This window comes from Herpailurus yagouaroundi, unplaced genomic scaffold (assembly GCF_014898765.1).
Source record: "Herpailurus yagouaroundi ecotype Mexico unplaced genomic scaffold, PumYag 162, whole genome shotgun sequence".
Taxonomy (NCBI): Eukaryota; Metazoa; Chordata; class Mammalia; order Carnivora; family Felidae; genus Herpailurus; species Herpailurus yagouaroundi.
In genome coordinates this window covers 13770096-13794030 of record NW_024412403.1, presented here as the reverse complement: position 1 = coordinate 13794030, position 23935 = coordinate 13770096, and the positions used below count along the sequence as shown (strand labels likewise).

Genomic DNA, 23935 nt, shown 5'->3' with positions numbered 1-23935 from the left:
CAACATTCAACCAAGATTATGGCAAACTTTAAGACAAAAATTCATAGGGGTGCCTGGGTGGCTCAGTCGGTTAAGCATCTGACTTCGGCTCAAGTCATAATCTTGCGGTTCATGAGTTCAAGCCCGGCATCAGACTCTGCTGACAGCTCGGAGCCTGGAGCCTGCTTCGGATTCTGTGTCTCCCTCTCTCTCTGCCCCTCCCCGACTCGCTCGCTCTCTCTCTCTCTCTCTCTCTCTCTCAAAAATAAATATTAAAAAATTTTAAAACAAAAATTCACAGAAGTCCCTAGACACAGATATAGAAATTAATTAGTAACGTAAGCATTCATTCAACCAATTCCATCAAAATCCCATTATAATTATTAAACAAAAGGCATAAGAAATGCGGGGATCTCAAGTCAGATAGATCCATGTCATGGAAAAGGGGAGCCAGCCCATCACATGAAAACATAGACCACAGGCCATTAGGCCAAAACTCCTCAAGGCATCTCTCAGGATGAAATGTGATACAATATGATGCCCAGGAACTCGAACATATTTTAAGATATCAGATAGCAGAAGGAACCATTTTCTCAATGATTTCTTAAATCAAAATTCATTCTCAACATTTCTGAAATCGAAATGCATTGCTACTACCCAAGACCCCACATCGCCCTACTACTCAGGATCGGGAATCCCCAAACTGTGCCACACCAGCTTTAAAAACTCAAATCACAGGCTGTTTTAGCAGGCCTCCCATTTTCCATTTGTAAACGTAGACATTTACAAAATGTCTCCTGAAGGCTGACATTTCGCAGATGAATTTCCCCACATCCTGTATTTACCACATTCAAAGTATTCCTGGGCATTCCCACCCACTCCCATTTGTGAGTTAAAAAGGGAACTGGAGAGGAGGCCAGATGGATAAATAGACAGGGGTCACCTGAACCAAGGTTCTCACTTGCCGGATTGCCATCTGATTTCAAATTATAGAAATAAGAGGCAGACAATCGGAGTTTAAATGCCAAGTTGATGTGCTCTTGACAAGATGGAAATATTTAACATTCAGATCTGCTTTGTGCGTTCTTTTCACTCTACAGTCCCAATGAAAAAGTAATCCACATAGAATGTAGCCACCGCTGGGAAAAAGCAAGCATACACTCCTATGTTCCCTTTACGCAGCTAGCAACAAAATGGTGTGTTTTCTCATTTTGTTTAATTTCTCTACTGCTGAAAATTACTTCCAGATTTTGTCTCTTCTTTAGTTTCCATTTTCGTCCTACATGAAAACCCATTCTTGGAGTGCAAAGGAAAGAGAGAGAAAGAAAACACAACCAGAGGGTGACACAATGTTTTAAGTATAACACCAAAAATATAAAACGCAGCCACAGCATCTGGGTCTAAAACAACACATTTAAATAAATAATGTAGTAATACCAGGTTAAAAAGTCAAGTCTTGATACATAATATCCTTATTCCAGGCTCTATCATACAGGAAGAGACTTCCGTACATCACAAGGACCCTGACCACATAATTCACTGCCCCAACAGCGGACTCTCCTAATGTCCAAGAGTTAGGAAGGGCACATCAAAAAAACAAAAAAAAACAAAAAAACTCAGGTCACTGGACTTCTACCCTGGTACTCTCCTCTGCCTTCCATTTTCTTCCATAAACATTAACTGGCAAATAATAACCATTTTTTTTAAATACAAATGACTGCATTTACCTCTCTCACCTAATTAAAAAAAAACAAACAAACAAAACCACAACCAAAGAAATGGCCCTTCACCGAAAGAGAAAAAGTGCTGTGCCCTCGCAAGAGACAACTTCCAGCAGTGTCAACACTGACACTGGAACCACCCAGAGAAAACCTTCAAACCACCACCAAGGAACTGAGTAATAAAACTCCCACACTCATATTCATGCTATTTATATGATAATTAAAATCACCCTCCAAGGACCTAAAAAAAAAAAAAAAAAAAAAAAAAAGTCCGCTGGTTACTCATGACTAAATGGCCCATCAGGCACCCGCATAAACTAGATTTCTCTAAACGCGGAAAAAATGGAACAGCCAGATGGTAGCCACCTCGTGGAGAGCACCGCATAACGTATGGATTTGTCCAATCACACTGTGTTGTTCACGTGAGACTAATGCAACGCAGGGAATTAAAATAAAAAACAGTGTTTAAATTTCAGATTAAAAGAAGAAAGTGGAACAGAAAAACTAAGCCCTCACGTGGGATGTCTGTCCCTGATTGCTTAAAAAGAAAGAAATACTATGGGTGCACCGACAGTTCCAGCAACAGAGGAAGATGGGAAATGGAAAGGGCCACAGAGGCATGGGGTAGTCAGGAGGGCCGACCGCCCATACGCTGGCTGCATCATCTCTTACCTCTCTCTGCCTCAGTTTCTTCAGCTGTGAAACTGAGATGCTAATAGCTCAGTGGGTTATTGGGTTATTAACGTGGTTAATACACATTAAGCATTTAAAACTGTGCCAGGCAGAGAGTGAGCTCTTAATAAGCAACAGAAATCAGGAATATCATTAATAGCTTTCCCGATCGTTCCACCATTCTACCTTGGAATGGCTAACGTCCTGACCCTTCCAAAACACCAAACTTCTCGATGATGGCTCTCAGGTGGCTCCCTATGAACTTTCCCACGGCGTTATCATTTCTCCCCTTCTACACTGTAAGTTCCTTGCGGGAGTGTGAGCTGTGTGTCACACGTCACTGACCCCTCCATGGACACCTCCAAGGATGATACCCAGGGCCACCCAACGAGTGACTTGAAGAAATGAATAAATCAATGAACTACCTTCCCGCCTCCCAATCAACATGAAGCCCAGACACTGGACGTCACTGCGTTAACTTGAATACATTACCTTACTTCGGTTTGTTGCGACGTCTGTAAATGCATTAGAGAAATAAAGAGCAACGGTTATTATTACCCGGAGGCTAGAGTAGGAAAAGCTTTCAATCAACCCTTGTGGCTTTTGGCTTTTCCACCGTGACTGAACTCCATGCTTGCTTTGCATGTAGGCGACCGTAATTACCTCCGATGTTCCCTCTAAAGCTAAAACCACCAAAAACCCGCTCGAGTGTCGCATGCTGTCAACTCTGGATGTTTCTTTCAGGCACAATTGGGCTGCCTCACGCAATCCCTGTCTGGGGGTTCTTCATTACCATCCTTCCTATTTCCACCGAAGCTTTCAGTCCCCATTACGCAGACTGATGCTGCCTGACCAGCTGATTCTCACTGAGAAGGGCCCCCACTGCTCTATCTCGACTCTCCTGGGATTTCAGGTACTTTCACCGGAGCCTCCAGCAAAGCTAACCCAGCCCTCAGGAATGAATGCTCTTGCTAGCTCTGAAAGTAATTATCTGCAATCCCATCACTTTCCTCACCACCCCCACCCCCACCCCCAGACCATTCACATTCTCTCATAAGAAAACAGAACTCCAAAAGCATCAATTAGGAGCGGAGAGAAAAGGATTTGCTCTGAGCCAACTGGCTTCCTCCCAAGCTAAACACACTTATGTAAACCTGACTCCATTAGTGCCCGGCCTGTGGACGTACCAGGGTCCCTAGCTTTCTGGACTTAAGCTTTTGTTTACCCACTCTCAGGTAGGTATTTCCCAGTCAGCTTCTCCTCCTGTGGAGACTGGATACAGCCACCCCTACCCCCCACCCAGGCAACCAAATGTGACATCAAAGGAGCCTCCCGAGTGGCCATCTGTCCCTGCCATGCCAATGTTTATGCAATGTGGGCACAAGAGGCACAGAAGAGCCAAACGACCCAGGGTGTCCTGCTGCGTCAGGCCCAAGGCACCAACATCTCAGGCTCGATGTGCTGCAGGATAAGACAGTGATGAGAAAGTCCTCAGTCTAGGTAGGGAGGTTCCTTCTTAAAAAGAAGGAAGAACTTTTAACTTTCCTGAGGGTGTTCAAAGAATGGTCTTGATTATGTTTCACCTGTGGAAGGCTATCTAAAAATAAAGTCAGATCCCTAATATTACAGTTTTTCAAGTATTGGACACCCCACTCCCAAAAAGCCCCACCTAAACATGGTATTTCAGGCAATCCTGACTTTAGCAAATCACAAGAAGCGAAGTGCTAAGGGGAATTGGCTACGGTAGAAAAGGAAAAGGTCAGAAAAGAACCCAGGAGCCTCAGAATTCTAGAGTTAATAGGATCATGAGAATCATCATCCAAACACCTGTGTCTAATTAGAATGAAAGAGTCATGGGTTTAGAAGTCAAACAAAAGACAGTTCAAATCCAGGGTCACCACAATATGTGGTTTTAGTGAGATCACATGGGTTCTGACTGGACTTAGAATAGCACATGCCGGCATGGTCATGGGGATCAGTCATATACTCTGATAGAGAACACTTAGCAGAATGCCAGGCACACACACATATACATAGCTTCTTTTCTTCTGTATCTTCAGTTCTGGACTGACCCTCTTTCCTGGACATAAAGGTGGAGGCAAACCCAAGAGGAGACAAAGTGTGTCTGAGTCAGCCAAGGAGGGGAGGTCACTGTGGACAGGTGGCAACCATCAGCAAAATGTAATATATTGATGCTGGAAGACATCTTTGTTATGTTTCAAATGGGTGGGGTGAGGGGAGACACTTGACATGTTTCACCCATGATTCGCATGAAGTTTGTCAAACCACAACCCAAGAACTGGAAGAAAATCCACATTATTCATCACATAAATCTCCTTAAATTCCCATGGTGGGGGGGGGGGGGGGGGGGGGGGGGGGGGGGGGGGGAGGGCTAGCCATTGTGCTTGAAGCCAAGGGATGAGACATCCACTCTGTGGTTCAACTTGGACAGCTGCAGCGTGAAAATGTGCACATGGGCTCACACAAAAATGGGCTAACAAATTTTAGATTTGTCCATTGCTTATTTTTTTTTTCAATTTTGTTCTCTGACCACATTATTTCACAGAACCTAGAAACAACCTTGGCATTTCTTTGGACAGCTCTGACTAGGTTCTGATTAATCCCCAAAGAGTCAAGTCGCCAAATACTTACCCTGTGGTTCAGGGCACGCAACGGTAGCTCTCCAGGATTTACAATCATGCTGGGGTGGGGTGGGGGAGAAGATACACAGCAGTCCCCTGTCATCTGCAGAAGATACATTCTGAGACCCCCAGTGGATGTCTGAACCGCAGACGGTACCAAAGCCTATATACACAATGGCTTTTCCTAACTACATGTACCTAAGATAAAGCTTGATTTATAAATTAGGCATAGTAAGAGATTAACAGTTAACTAATAAGAAAACAGAACAACTAAAAACTATACTGTAATTTACAAAGTTATGTGAATGTGGTCTCTCAAAATATCTTACTGTGCTATACTCAGCCTTCTGCTTATGCTGATGGGAGATGATAAAATTCCCACATGATGAGATGAAGTGAGGTGAGTGATGTAGACACAGTGACGTAGTGTTAGGCTACTGCTGACCTTTTATTTTTTTTTAAAAAATTTTTTTTTCAACATTTATTTATTTTTGGGACAGAGAGAGACAGAGCATGAACGGGGGAGGGGCAGAGAGAGAGGGAGACACAGAATCGGAAACAGGCTCCAGGCTCCGAGCCACCAGCCCAGAGCCCGACGCGGGGCTCGAACTCCCGGACCGCGAGATCGTGACCTGGCTGAAGTCGGACGCTTAACCGACTGCGCCACCCAGGCGCCCCCCTTTTATTTTTTTAAGTAGGCTTCACATCCAGCAAGGAGCCTGGTGCGGAACTTGAACTCACGACGCGGAGATCAAGACCTGAGCTGAGACCGAGACTTGGAAATGCCTAACCGACTAAGCCACCGAGGCGCCCCTACTACGGGACCTGCAGACGGCAGGTCAGAAGGAGGATCACCTGATTGTGGACGATGGCTGACCATGGACCAGGGGGAAGTGAAACGACAGATAAGGGGAAACTGCTCTACAAGTAGTGCTCATTCCGATAGGGGAAAGTGACAGCAGGTTGGGCCAGACCAGAGAGGCGGCAAGGAGGAAGGAGGTTGGGTAGACTCTGAAAGAGAGCTAAGAGAAGGCCATGTTAGGGGGCAAGGGAGTGGACAAATGCCCAGAGACAGGACTCAGGTAGGGCTGACTGGGGGAACAGCCTGCGGACAGCGAGACAGTCAGTCACTCATTAAGCAGGTCATTACGGAATACCCCACGGCAGCCCCTCTAATCCACGCTGAGGCAAATGTACAGAAAAGGGAGGGCACGCAGTCCTGCCTTGCAGAAACACACAGGAACATTCTGGCTAAGAGCACAGATCCTGGAGTCAGGTGACTGGGGCTCCAATTGCTAGCTAGCTCCCCACTTTCTACCTCTGTTGCTTTAAACAAGTTACTGAAGCCACAGTTAGAACTCCTGTCTAAGTTATTTATTAGGAAGCATTTGTACAGAAAACAAGTTGGGGAGCAGGAAAAGGAAGCCAGAAGGGTTCTCTGGAAACAGGACAAAGGAAACCTCAGAGTTGTCCTAAAATCCGCGTGCCCCGCCCCCATGGTTAGTCCTGCCTAAGGACCGCCCTGGAAGTAGAGGAATTCCTTGGTCAAAGGGGGATCCACCCCCAAGGGCAGCCCCTCCAGCAAAGAAGGAGCCTCACGGGAGTGAAAGCACATGGCAGCGAACAAATACGCACGAAAGCTAAGTGAATCCGAGGCGCTGGGGCAAAGCACGGAAGGCAGGTGCCACGAAGGGGCTCGCCGTTGTTCTAATATTCTTGTACTGTTATCACTTATATCAGTTTTTTTTAGCCCTTGAAAAAGCCAAGGAACCCAATTATGATAATCCAGTGTGATGTACATGCTGCAAGGGAGGTCCCCAGGCTGCCTTGTACACGCGGAGAGCGGAGTGGGAAAGGCCGCCGGTCTGGTTCAAGAGCAACAGGTAAGACCGGAGGCACAAGTCACAGCAAGACCCGCAAAAGCAGGGCCTGCCGCGCCGGCTGGGAAACTATAAAAACCGTGGGCATCAGAATGCAAAAGCGTGCAGCCGCTGTGGAAAACAGTAGGGAGGCTTCTCAAAAAACTTAAAAATAGGACTACCATATGATCCACGAGCCCACTCATGGGTATTTTTCATCGGGAAGAAACGAAAGCAGATCTCAAAGAGATACGAGCACTCCCGTGTTCACTGCAGCACGATTCACAACAGCGGAAATGTAAAAACCACCTAAATGTCCAGCAACGGATGAATGGGGGGCAAAAAAAAAATGCAGTGGGTACGGGCGCAACGGAATATTAGTCAGCCTTTAAGAAGAAGGAAGTCTTGCAGTATTGCAGCAACGTGGATGAACCCGGAGAACATGAGGCCATGTGAAATAAGCTGGTCACAGAAAGACAAATGCCACATGATTCCACGTACATGGGGGCATCTGAAATAGTCTAACTCACGGAAGCAGAATGGTGCTTGCCTGGAGCCGGAGGGAGGGGGGGAAGTGGGAAGGTGCTAATCATCGGAGACGTTATTTCAGTGATGCCAGATGAAAACGTTCTGGAGATCCACCGTGAAATACTGTGCCGATAGTGAATTACACTGTATTGTACATTTAAAAATCTGTTAAAAGGGTTGGTCTCAGGCTAACTGGGTTGGTTTCAGGCTAACTGCTCTTACTACAGTCAGATCAAAAGAAAAACAACAACACGGTGGGGATCGTGCCTCAGGAAGCATCTGCGATTCCTCCTCTCCCCTGAGCGGGTAGTCCCATATTATTGTTCAAACTCTGAATCGGCCGGCATACGATCAAAACGTGATAAAGGGTGAATAGTGCGGCGTTGTTACCCAACATCCAGGCTTGGGTGGGTTTGTTCATGGGGAGGAAGGCAAACACAAAAAGAATACCTGCAACTCTGTGTAGTCATAAAGCCCCTTGTAGTCTAATTCATTCCCTCCCCCCACCCTCAGGAAGTACAGGAGGACTGACATGGCCCTGTCCCCACTTGGCAGAAGGGAAAGTGAGGGAGGAAGGTGTCTGCGGCATTATTTCTCTGCTCAGAGTGCCTGTAAGGTTGTAGATTTACGGCTTGACCCTTTCAGTGGGAAGCTCTATCAAAAGTAACATGATCTCATGGCCACAGCCCCAGAAAAAGCCCATGCTGATACCAAGTTTCCCCTGGTGCACTCCAAAACAATTCCTTCTTCTTCTCCTTTCCTGGTATCACAAGGGCAGGCAAAACTGATGCCAGGAAGACAAAGGTCGGAAGACTACTCCGTGAGGTCTTTGAAACAATATAACCTGAGAATCAGGGGGAATCTTCTTCCTCATGACTCAAAGCATAAAGAATCAATGCTAATCGGTGGTCACTCACAAGGGGCAGACCCAGCCCGTGGGGTCCCTGACATGGGTTGTACCACTGTGCCCTCTTCATCAAGCCCAAAACATTGGCTTGTCCGTGGAATGATCCAACAATGGGACCCTACACATCCAATGGTTCCCAGGAAATCAATTTCAAAGCCTCAAATTATGAATGAGGAGAATCAGCAACGCCTCTTTCCACAAAACGGCAGTCACAAATAACGAACCTCCTATTGTCCCAGGACAGGAGGATTTCGACAGGGTCCTAAAACAATAAGGACTTTAAAAGCTTGAATCCTCGGGCGCTTGGGTAGCTAAGTCGGTTGAGTATCTGACTCTTCATTTCGGCTCAGGTCATGATCCCACGGTTCATGAGATTGAGCCCTACATCGGGCTCTGCTCTGACGGCACAGAGCCTGCTTGGGATTCTCTTTCTCCTTCTCTGTCTCTGCCCCTCCCCTGCTTGTTCTCTCGCTCTCTCTCTCTCTCTCCCTCTCAAAACAAATTAATAAACTTTAAAAAATAAATAAATAAAAACTTGAACGTTCATTTCCCAACCTTCTGCAAATGCCTCACTTACCCCATCCCAAGGAGAAGAGGCTTCTCTCAAGATCCCCATATGTGCCATCCAAAGAGGCCGATCACGTCCTAGATAAGAGACTAGGATTCAGAATATCACACCACATGGTACCAACCCTCCTCTCCTCCTGGCTTTCAGGTCTAGATATGTGGGCCTCAGTTCACACCAGTTCTACCTACAAGAGCAGACACAGGAAAATAATGGGTTTTATGCTCATTTTTTATGTACTTCTAGAGAATGCAGTATCACCCTCTGAGACAGTAACAAGAGAACATGGGAAAAGTACCGGGTATGTTGTAGATGCTCAGTAAATTAGTATTTAGTATTAGTATTTTAATAATCAAAGAAGTATTTAGCAGGCCCTTATTCGACCATGGCTTTGGAGAAAGCACTTTGGCCATAGTTATCCTTGCCCACCAAAATCTCTGGATTTACAGAAGTAAACTTACAGAGATTTCAAACACTGGAGCATACATTTCCAAGGTATTGCATGAGGCTCCATGCTTAGGTACAAGATCTCACAAACCCACTCCTAACCAAACTTTCCAAAAGTGATGATCTCTCCCCCAAAAGTTTTACCAGGGAATACCATGCTGACACTTGTTTTCAAGCAACAGCATCAAAATAAACCAGAGGCGTCATGTTGCAAAACACTCATGAAGACTATACGCCTCCTTGTCCCCTACTCTCATAAAACCACCAACCAATACAAATAACAGCACAGTTACTCAGCACACTGGGTCACAGCTGACGGGCCAGATCAAAGGCAGCTAGTCAATCTGTTGTTGAGGCCGATTCACCGCAAAAAATGTAAGCCAAGACTCACTCCTCGAGCAGAGCACTGAATGATGTTGGCATGGCACTGGTAAGCCTTTTCCCAGCTGACGACCCCTTCCCTTCCCCAGTCCAGCCCCTTGCATTATTAGACACCTGAAGAAACACTAACTGATCATGCCATATATTCCCCGGGACCTTCTTCAATTGACAAACCCCAAGAAGAGCAAACAGCCGCAGGGTTGGATCACTTCAAGAATGCCATATTCCTTTGTGGAGGAATATTACCCAGCCAACTTCCTCGCCCTATGCCTCTCACTTCCTTTCTTGGTTATGAGGTCAGCCATAGCATTAAACAATCCACACTCCTCCCCCCCACACATCCCCAAAGTACCAAGGAACTTTAAGCTCTGGAAAAACACTCTCAGAAAATGCTATAGCAATAAAACCCTGATATGGTTATCCTCAGCCCCATCTGCCTGGTTTACATTCCTACCAATGGTGCACGAGGGTTCCCTTTTCTCCACAGCCAAACCTTGTTATTTCTTGTCTTTCTGGTAGAGAGCTGGTGTCTCGTAGTGGTTTTGCTTTGCATTTCCCTGATGATTAGTGACATCGAGCATCTCTTTTAGAGTAACTGGAGTTCTGGAATAACTACATTTTACCAATTTCCCTTCGGAGAAGCAACCCCACTAACTTACAGCTCCATCTCTGCCAAGTTTGAGGTGAGTACTCATTTCATTTCTACGGAAGGGAAAGGAGGCTGGGAGGCAGGGAGGGAAGGAGGAAATAACAGAGCAGTGAGACTCTCAAGGAAGTGAGATAAACTGAAGACAAAAATAATAATCCCAGGAAGGTAACGTAAAAATTGGGGTGGAAGGGGTGCGTGCCGAGGTGGCTCCGTCGGTTGAGCGTCTTGAGTTCAGCTCAGGTCATGATCTCAGGGTTTGTGAGTTTGAGCCCCACATTGGACTTGCTGCTGACAGCATGGAGCCTGCTTTGGATCCTCTGTCCACCTCTCTCTGTCCCTCCCTGGCTTGCGCGCTCTCTCTCTCTCTCTCTCAAAAATAAATAAACATTAAAAAAAAAAATTGAAGGGTCGCCTGGGTGGCTCCATCGGTTAAATGTCCGATTTCGGCTCAGGTTATGATCTCATGGTTCCTGAGTTCAAGCTCCACGTTGGGCTCTGTGCTGACAGCTCAGAGCCTGGAGCCTGCTTCAGATTCTGTGTCTCCCTCTCTCTCTGCGTCTCCCCAACTCACACTGTCTCTCTCTCTCTCTCTCAAAAATAAATAAACATTAAAGAAATAATAAAATAAAGTTAGATTTTTAAAACATTTAATTTAAAAACTCGGAGTGGAAAAATATACAGCCAGTATACCACCAATCAACTAGGATAATAAGACGAAAATACTGAAAATATGAAAAGGGACCTTGGTAGCCCATCTGCCCCAAATATGGAGAGAACAGATGGGAGAAGTGGCTTTGTTTCACTCTGTTGCAATAACCTTTCACACTTCTGGAAGGCAGGCACCCAGGGAAACTGTGAGGTTGCAAGTACAACAGAAAGGGCAGGAGGCGAAAACACGCAACGCACTGCACCCCATTAAGTGCCCACTTTGTTCCAAATCACCAGCCAGGTGCCTTACAGGAGTACTCAGAAATCTCACAACAGCCCCCTGAGCAATTTTCATTATTTCCATCTCACAGGAAGGGAAATGTAAGCTCAGAGGGGTTAGGCAACTTTCTGGAAGTCACGGAGCTAGCTACAAGTGGCAGAGCAAGAATTCGGATCCACGGGCACCTGACTGGCTCGGTGGGTAGAGCACGTGGCTCTCGATCTCAGGGTTGTGAGTTTGAGCCCCACACTGGATGTAGAGATTACTTAAATAAACTTAAAAGAAAAAAGACTTCAGATCCAGGTCTTTCTGGCTCTATGTTCTCGTTCTTACACGGTCACAAACTCAGAAAGATTTTCCGAGAAAAACGTTAAAATGCCAAGACTCATGTATTAAATATGAACCAAAATGAAACTTTCTTGGTCATTACAGCAAATTTCCTCTGCCCTAGTACAAAATAAATCTGTATTGTCAAGTAGGTTGAAGGGTACCTACAATTCACATTAAATTACCAGCAAGTCTTATGTAAATTCTAGCTAGAAGTTTCCAAAACAATTTCACAGGGTGTGCCCCAGTGAATGTACAAAACCATCTTAGAACAATTTGATGCACTGGGTAGGATTCTCAAGAACACCAGGTATGGTTTAATAAAACCAAGAAACATTATTTCAGAGACACATAAAAATGAATACAGAATGTCTGCCTCCTTACAGCCAGGAGACTCAGTTACTTAGTTTTAAAGGCTCTTAACATCTTTTTTGACCGTGTTCCACAGCACAGAATTTTTAAAATGCATGTAAATTTAAGAAAGGAGGCAGTGTTTATGTTTCATTTCAAATACAAACAAAACCCAAAGTTGGTTCTTTCAAATGCCAGTAAAATTGATAATACATTAGCAAGATTGACCAAGAAGAAGAAAAGCACAAATAACCAATGCCAGGAATGACAAAGGAAAACATTTCTACAGATGCCATACAGTCTTTTAAAATATTATAAAAGGATATTATGTACAACTTTCTACCAATAAATGTTAATATTTACATGAAATAGAAAAATTCCTATAAAAGGCTATCTAGTTACTAAAACAAGATAATCTTAATGGCCCTATTTCTATTAAACAAATTGAACCTGCCACTTCACACACACACACACACACACACACACACACACACACACACACAATCAGAGCCAAACCTCTTCTTTATGGGAGAGGTAAGAGGACCTTGAGGAAAAAAATAATGATACGGAAATTGTAACATTCTCTCACACCTACCTACACCTACCAATTCATATAGGAGAAGTAATCCAATTTCAAATGTCTACATGAAACAGTCCCATGTGATCTCTAAATACCTTTATGAATAATATACTCCCTTTCTCTGGCTGAGGATTATCGTTCCATTAAACTCCATGTGAACAAGGGTCTATTAGTTAGTTTCACCAGCACTATCACGAGATCCAATTTGGTTGTCTTTCCTGTTGAGTGAGTTGCTACAGACTTCTTAGGGGTGGAGGAAGCAGGCCACACAACTTCACGCGAGCATCAAGTTCCCATCTCCATGCCATGCTCTTTCTTGAGCCCTCAAGGAACACAGGACTCTAGTGATTGTGACAGCCTGGACCATGCAACCTGTTGGCCTTTCCCGGGACGCGTCTACTTTGCTTTAAAAGTCATTTCATTTCAGGGGCACCTGGGTGGCTCAGTCGGTTAAGTGGCGACTTCCATTCAGGTCATGATCTCGCGGTCCATGAGTTCAAGCCCCGCGTCGGGCTCTGTGCTGATAACTAGGGGCCTGGAGCCTGCTTCTGTTTCTGTGTCTCCCTCTCTCTCTGCCCACTCCCCATTTGCACTCTGTCTCTCTCTGCCTTTCAAAAATGAATAAATGTTAAAAAAAAATTTTTTTTTTAAAGTCATTTCATTTTACTTCTGTATCATTAGCTTCAGGGAAGCTGAAGGTGGAAGTAAACTAAGTAAAACTGTGGCCACAGCAACCCGGCCCCTGACCCCAAAGTTCAAATGGAAGGTGCCAAGAGAAAGCCAGGCTGCCCCACTGTCGGATCAGGAAGATGATAAAATCAACTATTGATATCCTCCTAACTGCACCCACCCCAGATCTGGGAGAAACACTTGTAAAATGAAATTTGGTTTTCTATCAGCATAATGACAGCCACACATTTCTTCCCTTCTGTGAAGGTGCCCTAAAAATAAGATGATTCTCTAAGAATTCATAGGAAGGATTAGCTTAAACTACACACACACACACACACACACACACACACACACACACACACACAGCTCCCACTGCCCTGCACCAACCTGTTGATCAGATATGAAACAGGTGAATTGGGTAAGTTAGCCCAAAAGCTTCCATCGGACCCTCATGCGGAAGCAAAACCACAGAGCTCTAAAAGGGGCTCCAAAATAAAATCTAAGGAATGTTTACAAGAAACTTTACCTTTGGCCAACTTTATCATTTGCTGCAACATATATTAAGTGTCGCTTGCAATGATCCCAACCAGGGTGCCAGCCTCCACCCAAACTTCCTCTCCCCACCCCGCCCAAATCTGACTTAGGCAATCAACCTGGAGATAAAGCAGCTGCCATAGAAAAACTCATACTTTTCAAAAAAATTTTCTGGATACACAAATGACACCTCAATGGCTAGGAAGTCTTGAGCTGAACTAAATCAGACACAAAATTAATGAGAAACCCAAGACTTCGGATGCCTCCCTAAAGAATTCCCATACTGACCCGGGGGGCCTGTCGGACGCCCCAGCTTCAGAACATTCCTTCAGAAATACTGAATCCCAATGGATTCATTGTCAACGGCACTGACCTGGCATTACAGAACGGGCAGCCAGACAGCGGGGACAGTGGGGACAGAACGCACCTCTGGTGGGTAACCTGATCCCCCGGCCTCCCTCCCTCCAGCCCTTCCCCATAGGATCCCTGGATACCGAAGGCAAAGGGGTAAAGGTGAAGGGCTCACAGAGCCCCCATCCTCTCTTTACCCTGGAGCCGGGACCCACACAGGCAGTGTCCCCCCCCCCTCCCCCCAGGGATCCCGGCGCAGCGTGGAGACGCTGCTCACCGATTCCGCGGGGCTCGGGGCTCCGGGCTCCGGGCGCACAGGTCCCCTCAACGCCGCCGCCGAGCTCAGGACCCCATCGGCCTCTGCTTGTCCACAGCCGCCTCGGCTGCTTGCCCCTCGCCACCCGACACAAAGAAATTCGCCGGTGGAAAGAATGGGCTTGAAATTAACGCTCACCACTGCTCGGCACGGCGCGCATGCTTCCCCCGTCTTGCTTCACGTCTCCAAACTTCCAGTAACAGAAATGAGGAAGCAGCAGCCTTCCCCGGCTTCTGGCAGAGGGAGTGGGCGTAACTTGTGAAGTTTCGTGCTGTGATGAATCTGGTCATTTGGGTGTGTTGGAGAGGGTTTGTCGCTCCTCCCCACCCACCGTCCCCTCCCTCCCCTCCACCTCCCTCCTCTCCACCTCCTTCCCCAATTTAATTCTCCCCTCCATGTTCCCCAGACCAAGAGCCCAGACGGGCTGTCACTCAGGGTCGCGGCTCTGGGCTCCTCACCACCTTAGGGGAAGACATTTATTCCTAACAGATCTTAACCACTTCACAGATGAACCTGGGCACCCTGCAGACAGCATAAGTTCCTGTCACATTTATTTCGCACATGGCAAGAAGGCAGTGCCTCTTTCTGGATTTGAAAGGCTAGAAATCTTAAATAATTGCACCGTGCTCCCCACCCCAGCACAGGCAGGAATGTGGATAGGTTAGTCAGCGGAGGCCTAATTCCTAAACATCTATTGAAAAAGAGTGGGGGACAGAAAGGCAAAACAAAACACTTACAACTGCCCCTGTTTCCCTGAAAACTTACTACAAAATATTTCAGGCATACGAAAATACACCTGAAAATAAAATAATGAGCCCCCAAGTACCTATCATGTAGCACAAAAAATTAAAATTACCAACATAGTTAGAGCCATCTGTAAACTCCTCCCTGAAAGACCTCCCACTTTCCCTCCCCCTAGAAAAATGCCATAAATTTGGTTTCCCACCAGCAATATTTATACCACAGTTCCTGAGCACTCTAAACGATACGCGCTAACTTAAAAGTCCACCCAAAAGCAGTCCAACGATCATCCCTTTGCTAGGCCTGACCTCGGTTCTGAAACAGAAGTTTCATGGAATAAAACTAAAAATGACTGCACACATTAAATGAAGCCTCAGGTGGCTGGTTAAAGAGAATGAAAGGAATCACAATACAAGAAAATAGGAGATCTAGAATGACAAGTGGAGGCCATATCTGTAACAGGTGAAGCATTCATGGGTGAAATTGATAGATTAATAGAGCATTATCATTTTACAAGGTTAATAGCTGTGTCAAAGTCAAGAATACTGACCCAGGCTGCAAGGGGCATCCCTCAAAGACCCAGGCTACAGAAATAAAAAAACATTCATTAAAGAAGTCCTAATTACTCAAATGCGGGCCAGGGCTATAGGTTGGGAATGACATTCAGAGAAGGGAACTTTCGAGATAATAATGATAAAAATCAAAAGAATGTAAACCATAATACATCAAAATTGACTCATATATATATATGAACATGAAGAAGGAGATACCTAGTTCATCCTTATATTCCCCTACATAGATGGCATAAGAAGCTGGCATAAGTAGAAAAGTTAATAACTATTTGTTCCATGAATGAAGTAAATAAACAAAAGAACGCCCATGAAGAATCGTGAAAGAACAAAATGAACAGAGGGGGTGCTTGGAATCAGCGCTGGTCCCTTGCTGGGAAAATCAGTGGACTTTGCCCCCGTGGGAACACTCAACAACAGTGGGGACAATTTTTGGTTGCGACACCTGGGGGAGCTACTGGCTTCTAGCAGGCAGAAGACAAGGATGCTGTGCAGGAAAGCCTCCCACGACAAAGAATTATCCAGCCCCAAATGCCAAGACTGTTGGCTACTGAGAAGCCCTGGGAGACAGATTTCACCATCAACAGTCACTGAATTTATTCATTCCGTATATGATCATCAACATTACGATGAGGCTCTCCAGGGACTTATAAGAATATAGAATAGCATTTCTTCTCCTCTTTCACTGGGCAGCATTTGAGGGCTGGACCATCTGCGTGGGACCAGAAGACGGTGGGCATGGGAGTCAGAAGCAGTAAAGCATTCAGGGATACGGAACACAGCTGGAGGCCCAGGCACTCACTAAGTTAAGGACCCGTGTCAAATGTGGATGGAAATTATCATGGGGGTGGGGAGGAAGATGACGTCAGGCTTGGGTATCAGCTTTAGAATCACAGAGAGCACATCTGGGGGAGGAGGCATGATACCTTGCTGAAAGAGATATGAAAGATACACAGACAAAGCAGGCTTATCACAGTCACCAGCCATTTCTCCACTGACAATCTTTAGCTGGAGACGCTCCATTGAGAACAGGAAGGATGTTTAATCTCATTACAGCTTATCGAAAAGAAAGTTACAAATCCGCTTACAGGAAAAAGAATACAAGCACCACCACTGTCTACCAGTTAGGGTGAAGGACCTACAAAGCGAAGATATCTTTTCTACAGGTTTTCTGGTCTCATCATTACCTAAGAAGTGTTTCCTTTAACTCTAGAATGCTATATACGCTTTTTTTTCCTTCTTTCTTACATTATTTTTTAAGTTTACTTATTTATTTTGAGAGAGAAAGCACAAGTGGAGGAAAAGGGGGAGAGAGAGAGAGACAGAGAGAGACAGAGACAGAGAGAGAATCCCAAGCAGGCTCCACACTCAGCACAAAGCCCAACGGGGCCAAACTCACAAACCATGAGATCGTGACCTGAGCCGAAACCAAGAGTCAGATGCTTAACCGATTGAGCCACCCAGGCGCCCCTCTTTCTGATATTACTTAATTTCTGCTTGGAGAGGGAGAGGAGCCTTGCCCTTGTTGCTCAGTGTTTCTCAAAAGGGGACACAGAACAGTGGGTTGGCTCCTCTGAAATCCCCTTGCAGCCTAACACACAGTATATATGTGATAAGTGCATGTTGCATAGAACGAAATCAGTCTTCACCTCATTGCCCATCTCTCAGGCCTAAAAGTAAAGACTCTCCTATAGTCACTTCTGGAGGAATCTTCAGGGCACCCTGGGTTCAAGAGTCTGAACTACCTGTGAGCACACATAAAACCTGCTGGTTTCAGGGCGCCTGGGTGGCTCGGTGGGTTGAGCGACCGACTTCAGCTCAGGTCATGATCTCAGGGTTTGTGAGTTCGAGCCCCACATTGGGCTTGCTGCTGTCAGCACGGAACCTGCTTTGGATCCTCTGTCCCCCTCTCTCTCTCTGCCCCTCCCCGGCTTGTAGTCTCTCTCTCTCTCTCTCAAAAATGAACATAAAAAAAAAAAAATTGGAGGGGCGCCTGGGGTTAATCATCCAACTTCGGCTCAGGTTATGATATCATGGTTCGTGAGTTTGAGCCCCACATTGGGCTCTGTGCTGACGGCTCAGAACCTGGAGTCTGCTTCAGATTCTGTGTCTCCCTCTCTCTCTCTCTCTGCCCCTCTCCCGCTCATGATCTGTCTCTCAAAAATAAATAAACATTAAAAAAATAAAAAATTTAAAAATCCTGCTGATTTCGTTCAGGGGCTGAGAGGTTGCACAAGACCCGACACAGGTGAAAGCCCACCAACATCAGAACCCAAGAGGTCCTCGAGCAGCGGCTGCCAGCCCCCGGCAGGGCTGCTCTTCGCATTAAAGGAAGGAAGGGTGCTAAGTAGTGGCCCTCTCCACACACCCCTGTACAAATGGGCGGTAAAGACACCCTATCCCTCATTATATCATCAGCTTCTTAACCTGCGGTTCTAAAAGCCACTGGTCTTGCTGCTTTTTTTTTCAACGTTTATTTATTTTTGAGAGACATAGAGAGACTCAGAGAGACCAAGTGCAAGTGGGGGAGGGGCTAAGGGAGAGGGAGACCCAGAATCCGAAGCAGGCTCCAGGCTCCGAGCTGTCAGCACAGAGCCCGACACGGGACTGGAACGTACAAACGGCAAAATGGTGGCCTGAGCAGAAGTCGAACACTCAACTGACCGAGCCGCCCAGGCGCCCCTGGTCTTGTTTCTGAAAACCAAGGAAAGGAGAAGGAAATGAGAATGTGAGCACGGTTATGAGTCCCACCAAAAGCAATGAACCTAATCATGAATGTACGGTGTTTCTGTTCCAAAGAAATGCAACCAGTAGAGGGAGCACAGTCAACTTTTGTTTTTAACAATTTCCCAAGATCAGCATAAACCTGGGGACAGTGTTAAGTGATAGAAGGCACAAAAATAATCAACCATTACCACAAATAAGAAGATTTATGTAAAACTATTTTTGAAAAACTGTAAGTCATGACACCCTTATGAGGCATTTGTACTGTTCATGGATATTTACACAAGAGCCAGCTACACAGATATAAGAAGGTCATATAACGAATAAATAAATACATGTTGGGCAACAACATTTGGTAGGTGGGGGAGGAAACTCACAAAGGGCCAAACATCTCTCTTTCCCTTTGTCAGCTGAATTTACGCCCAGAAGCAAAAAACGATGGGGAGTTTATTTAACTTATTTTCCCCATAGATTTTAATTCAGTCTTTATCGTGCTGTTTTCTAAATTTGACCTCCCATAGCCGACTTTTAAAATTCCTTTCAAACTGTGTCCTCAATGACATAAATGCCTTCCTTTTTTATTAAATAAAAAAAATGTTTTTTTAATGCTTACTTGCTTTTTGAGAGAGAGAGAGCATGAGCGGGCGAGAGGCAGAGAGAGAGAGAGAGACACACACACAGAATCGGAAGCAGGCTCCAGGCTCTGAGCTGTCAGCACAGAGACCGACGCGGGGCTCGAACTCATGAACCATGAGATCATCACCTGAACCGAAGTCGGCCGCTTAACCGACTGAGCCACCCAGGCACCCCCACAAATGCCCTCCTTAAGCAAGACTCTTCTGGACTTCTGTTCAAGGATCTTCAGAACCAACGTGATCAAACACCAGGGCAACTTAACCGAAAAAGCGTTGCAATCAGCAGAGCCGACAAGGTCCAAGAATTCGATGCCAGCTCCAGCAATGGTTCTTACCTGCACCTGCCCCAGCACCTTCCCCGGCAAGCGCAGACAGCTGTGGTGGGCTCCCAGGAACACGTCCACAACTGTCCACATCAACCTGCTGTCGCCTAGCAACAGCAAGCCCACAGCCCAGCTGGAGAAAAAGAGCATTCTCCTCCTCAAGTTAGGGGAAGTCCACCAGGGGTGCCGACGAACACAGATGATCTGAACCCAAGCAGATGACCCCCCGCGATGACTGCAGACCCAAATCCAGATCCCCTGGATTATCCAGCATCGCTCTGGAAATTGAGAAGCTTCTCCATGAATACATTTTGTGGCTAGCTACCAACGGATTGCCAAGATCAATTTTTTTCTATTTGAAACCAATTAAAAGTCTAACTATGGATCCATCCGACCCACTCTTGTGCCGGACGGTGTGAGGATCACCAGGAACATGGACATGTTTGAAAACCCTTGATTCAGCACTGGATGAGGCCTTCCTTCTCTCTGAGAGACAAACCGAGGCCCTTCCTTTCAGACAATGTCTTCAACTGCAGACCCTCATTACATTTGATTGGATACAGGGGCACCCGGGTGGCTCAGTCGATCAAGCATCTGACTCTTGATTGCAGCTCAGGTCATGATCTCACAGTTTGTGAGTTCAAACCCCACATCGGGCTGTGTGCTGAAAGTGCAGAGTCTTCTTGGGATTCTCTCTCTCTCTCTCTCTCTCTCTCTCTCTCTCTCTCTCTCTGCCCCACCCCTGCTCATGCTCTCTCTCTCTCTCTCTCCCTCTCTCTCTCTGTCTCAAATTAAATAGACTTTAAAAATTTTTGATTTGGGGCGCCTGGGTGGCGCAGTTGGTTAAGCGTCCAGCTTCAGCCAGGTCACGATCTCGCGCTCCGTGAGTTCGAGCCCCGCGTCAGGCTCTGGGCTGATGGCTCAGAGCCTGGAGCCTGTTTCCGATTCTGTGTCTCCCTCTCTCTCTGCCCCTCCCCCGTTCATGCTCTGTCTCTCTCTGTCCCAAAAATAAATTTTAAAAAAGTGGAAAAAAAAAATTAAAAAAAAAAATTTTTGATTTCAGGGGCACCTGGGTGGCTCAGTCGGTTAAGCGGCCGACTTCGGCTCAGATCATGATCTCGTGGTCCGTGAGTTCGAGCCCCACGTCAGGCTCTGCACTGACAGCTCAGAGCCTGGAGCCTGTTTCGAATTCTGTGTCTCCCTCTCTCTCTGACCCTCCCCCGTTCATGCTCTGTCTCTCTCTGTCTCAAAAATAAATAAACGTTAAAAAAAATTTTAAAAAAAATTTTTTTTGATTTGATACAAAAATGTTTTACAACTTAAATCTTACACCAACCTTAGTGACTTTGAATACGGTTTTCTCCATCTGAAAACCAAATGCCTAACAAATAAGTAGAGTAATCCTGAAAAATATAAAATCAGAAACACACCAAGAAAATCTCACCAGCCTTTAAATGCCACCTGGATCCAGAATACACTTCAGGGACTGAATGGGTAGCAAGTTCCTTACAATCCAGAGGCTTTGATTTTCTCCAACTATTAAATGGCAATATCCCAATTAATATTCTCTGGCCTCCTAGTTCTATCTTCCAGTTGTGTGTTTCCAGGATTGTAAAACTCCCATTGCTTTCATGGCCCCAAATGACAACGCCTTGCCCAACAACATTTGTCCCACACGCCAAAGTCAAGAGTCTCAGGACTCACCGGTGGCTCACGCACTTATGACTGAAGCCAGGCTTGTAACTGGAGGGGAGAGGGGAAAAGGGAGGAAGTGCAATCCAAGGATAAAGGTAACAAAGAAGGCAAAGGAAAAGTCCATGAACCTCTAGCAATGAATAGCAATAAACCATATGGGGCCAGATGCTGTCCTGCCCACACACACAGCGAGGCTGTTGGTGCCAAAGGCCCTGTGAGCCTTGCACAAGAGGTACGTGTGGTTCGTGGGGGCGAGAGCATCTGGGTTTTCCCTGGCGTGGGCTCTTTCAGACACCTCTCTGCTCGGCAGCAATAAACAATAATAATTATTATTGGCACTAACAGTGAGATCGTGCTGAATAAACTCATGTAAGAAGATAAGAAGTCAAGTTCTAATTTCAGTCCTGCCTTCTCTCCAAAGAATGTGCAGCCGAGATCGCCTTACAGTCCTCAATGTAGCCCCTAGGGAGTGCTCCCAGGGGGCGTTCAGGGAGCAGTCCCACTGAGGAGGCCTCCTTTGGTCAAGGGAGAAGCCAGGGTGTGTAATGAGAGGGCCTTGTTCAAGTCCAGGCCTCCTCCAACAAGCAGAGCCAAGCCATGTGGCTTCCCTTTCGGTAAAATGTGAAGTTGAAATCGACGCCTAAGGACAATCCATCGGGTTGTGTGGATAAACAGGCTTTGCGTGAGGCACATGCCCAGAGATTTCCTTAAGAGGCACTAAACGTACAAATACAATTTGCAGTCAGGAAGTAAGCAACCATGTTAGTGTTTTAAATGTTTTTGAGGTTTTCGTATTGCTATTTGGGTCACGGATAGAAGTATAGTTCAGATACTGGTTATGCACCTGGTGAGAGAGTGGGGGCCCTTCCAACACCCCGGGGCCTCAGAGAGACCCCGTGAGCCCTTGCTCGAGTCCCTGTTGTGGGGAAGCAGCAAGCCCCCTCATGAGGATTGCCACAGCGAGACACACAGGCCCTTGGAGCTCACCAAAGATAACCAACATTAAGAGGACTTGTTTTGGGGGCTCTTGGGTGGCTCAGTCGGTTGAGCGTCTGACTTCAGCTCAGGTCATGATCTCACGGTTTGTGGGTTCGAGCCCCACGTCGGGCTCTGTGCTGACAGCATGAGACCTGGAGCCTGCTTCGGATTCTTTATCTCCCTCTCTGCCCCTCCTCCCACTCATGCTCTGTCACTATCCCTCAAAAATAAGATAAAACATTAAAAAAAAAACAGTACTCGTTTTTATGGTTGATGATTTTGATTTTTATATTAAAACATTGGTAATTATCCTTTCATAATTCATGGGCCAAAACCTTTTGGAGGAAGGGTAGGTGGGAACAAGGTGAGATAGATAGTACGGACACACATAGCACATGGGTGCGATGGTGACATGAAAAGGACCATGCGCATGGATGTGTTTCTAGCACCTGACATCTTACACAGTCCTCTGCTCAGGACGGGCCCATAATCAGTGAAAATTAGGTGACTTTTTTTTTTAACTTTTTAAATTTTCTATTTAATTTTTAATGTGTATTTATTTTTGAGAGAGAGAGAGAGAGAGAGACAGAGCTCGAGCAGGTGAGGGGCAGAGAGAGAGGGAGACATGGAATCCAAAGCAGGCTCCAGGCTCTGAGCTGTCAGCACAGAGCCCGACGCAGGGCTTGAATTCACAAGCTGTGAGATCATGACCTGAGCTGAAGTCGGATGCTCAACCGACTGAGCCACAAGGCACCCCTAAAATTAGGTGACTTCTAATGTCAGAGAAAACATGCAAATGAGAATCCACTTGTCTTGCTTTCCTTTCTAAGAACATAGACATTTCATTTTATGGACCTTATGAGTACTTGGTGGCATTTTCCCTAACGTAAACAAAACTCCAACATGCAAAGATTATTTTCAATCAGAAAATACAACAAGCGTATATCTTAGAATATCAAGTGAACGGGGTGGGCAACACAGAGGGGCAGACCCAAATACATAGGAGTGAGGAAGGGCTTCTGATTATTCACCCATTTGAGGTCAGAAGGGTTAAGTGACTCACTCAGGCTCACATAATAAAATAATGGCAGATCCAGTCTAGAACCCAGATCTACTGAAACAAATCTGCTGTATGTCCTGCCCACTCCATTATTCCCTCCTTAAAAAAAAAAAAAAAAAAAATCCATCAAATAAACATTAAATGCAGTCTGTGCATATATAATTTTGGCCCCAACACAGTACAAAAGGCACAGATAAATAAAGAATGATAGAAATTGAGCCCATCGAAAAGTAATAAGCAAACCATAATAACCGGATGCCTGAGACACTGCTTGGCTCAGCCCCAGATGGCCAAAAAGAGGCTCAGAGACCTGGGACGGAAGGACGCAGTCATGCCGGGACGGCTGAAGGCAGCCTGATTCAGCAGCAGCCAGCATCCTCCCAAACAAATTACAGTGCTAGGCTTGGCGAGACTGCAGGTAAGGCTGGCGGAGACGCAGTACGGATTCGTACGTACATGCCCAAGGGGTCATGCGGGCATCCTGGCCAAAGACAAGGCCTCCTCCGATTTCTGCCCAAGAAATTAAAACCTGTCTCTACAGATACTACAACGGATACTGCAAAACAGCATCCTTTCGCCTGCACCAGAACGTGCACCTGTAGCCCTCTGCACGGTTGGCAAAACGTGTAAACAGCCCAGGTGTCCATCCGCAGATGAACAGATGAACAAAAGGGGGCCCATCCATACGACAGATGAATACACGGCCATCAAAAGGAATGAAGTTCAGAACAGGATCCAAAAGGATGAATCTTGAAAAGATTCAAAGCAAAACAACGCTTTGCATAATTCCGCTGATACGAA

General features: G+C 46.0%; 1 protein-coding gene across 6 annotated transcripts in view; it reads right to left on the bottom strand.

Moving 5' to 3' along the window:
* TIAM1 (TIAM Rac1 associated GEF 1) overlaps positions 1 to 23935 on the bottom strand; it is a 395754-nt gene that overhangs the window by 193040 nt on the left and 178779 nt on the right. For 2 of the 6 annotated variants that reach the window (XM_040484059.1, XM_040484064.1), the window contains exon 1: positions 14548 to 14690. The exons of 1 other annotated variant lie outside the window; for it this stretch is intronic. The gene's annotated coding sequence lies outside the window, so the exon portion shown is untranslated. Of the gene's footprint in view, positions 1 to 2864; positions 3346 to 8885; positions 8954 to 14547; positions 14692 to 23935 lie in introns of those variants that run through there. 3 more of the 6 variants (XM_040484063.1, XM_040484061.1, XM_040484062.1) reach the window with 3 other exon arrangements.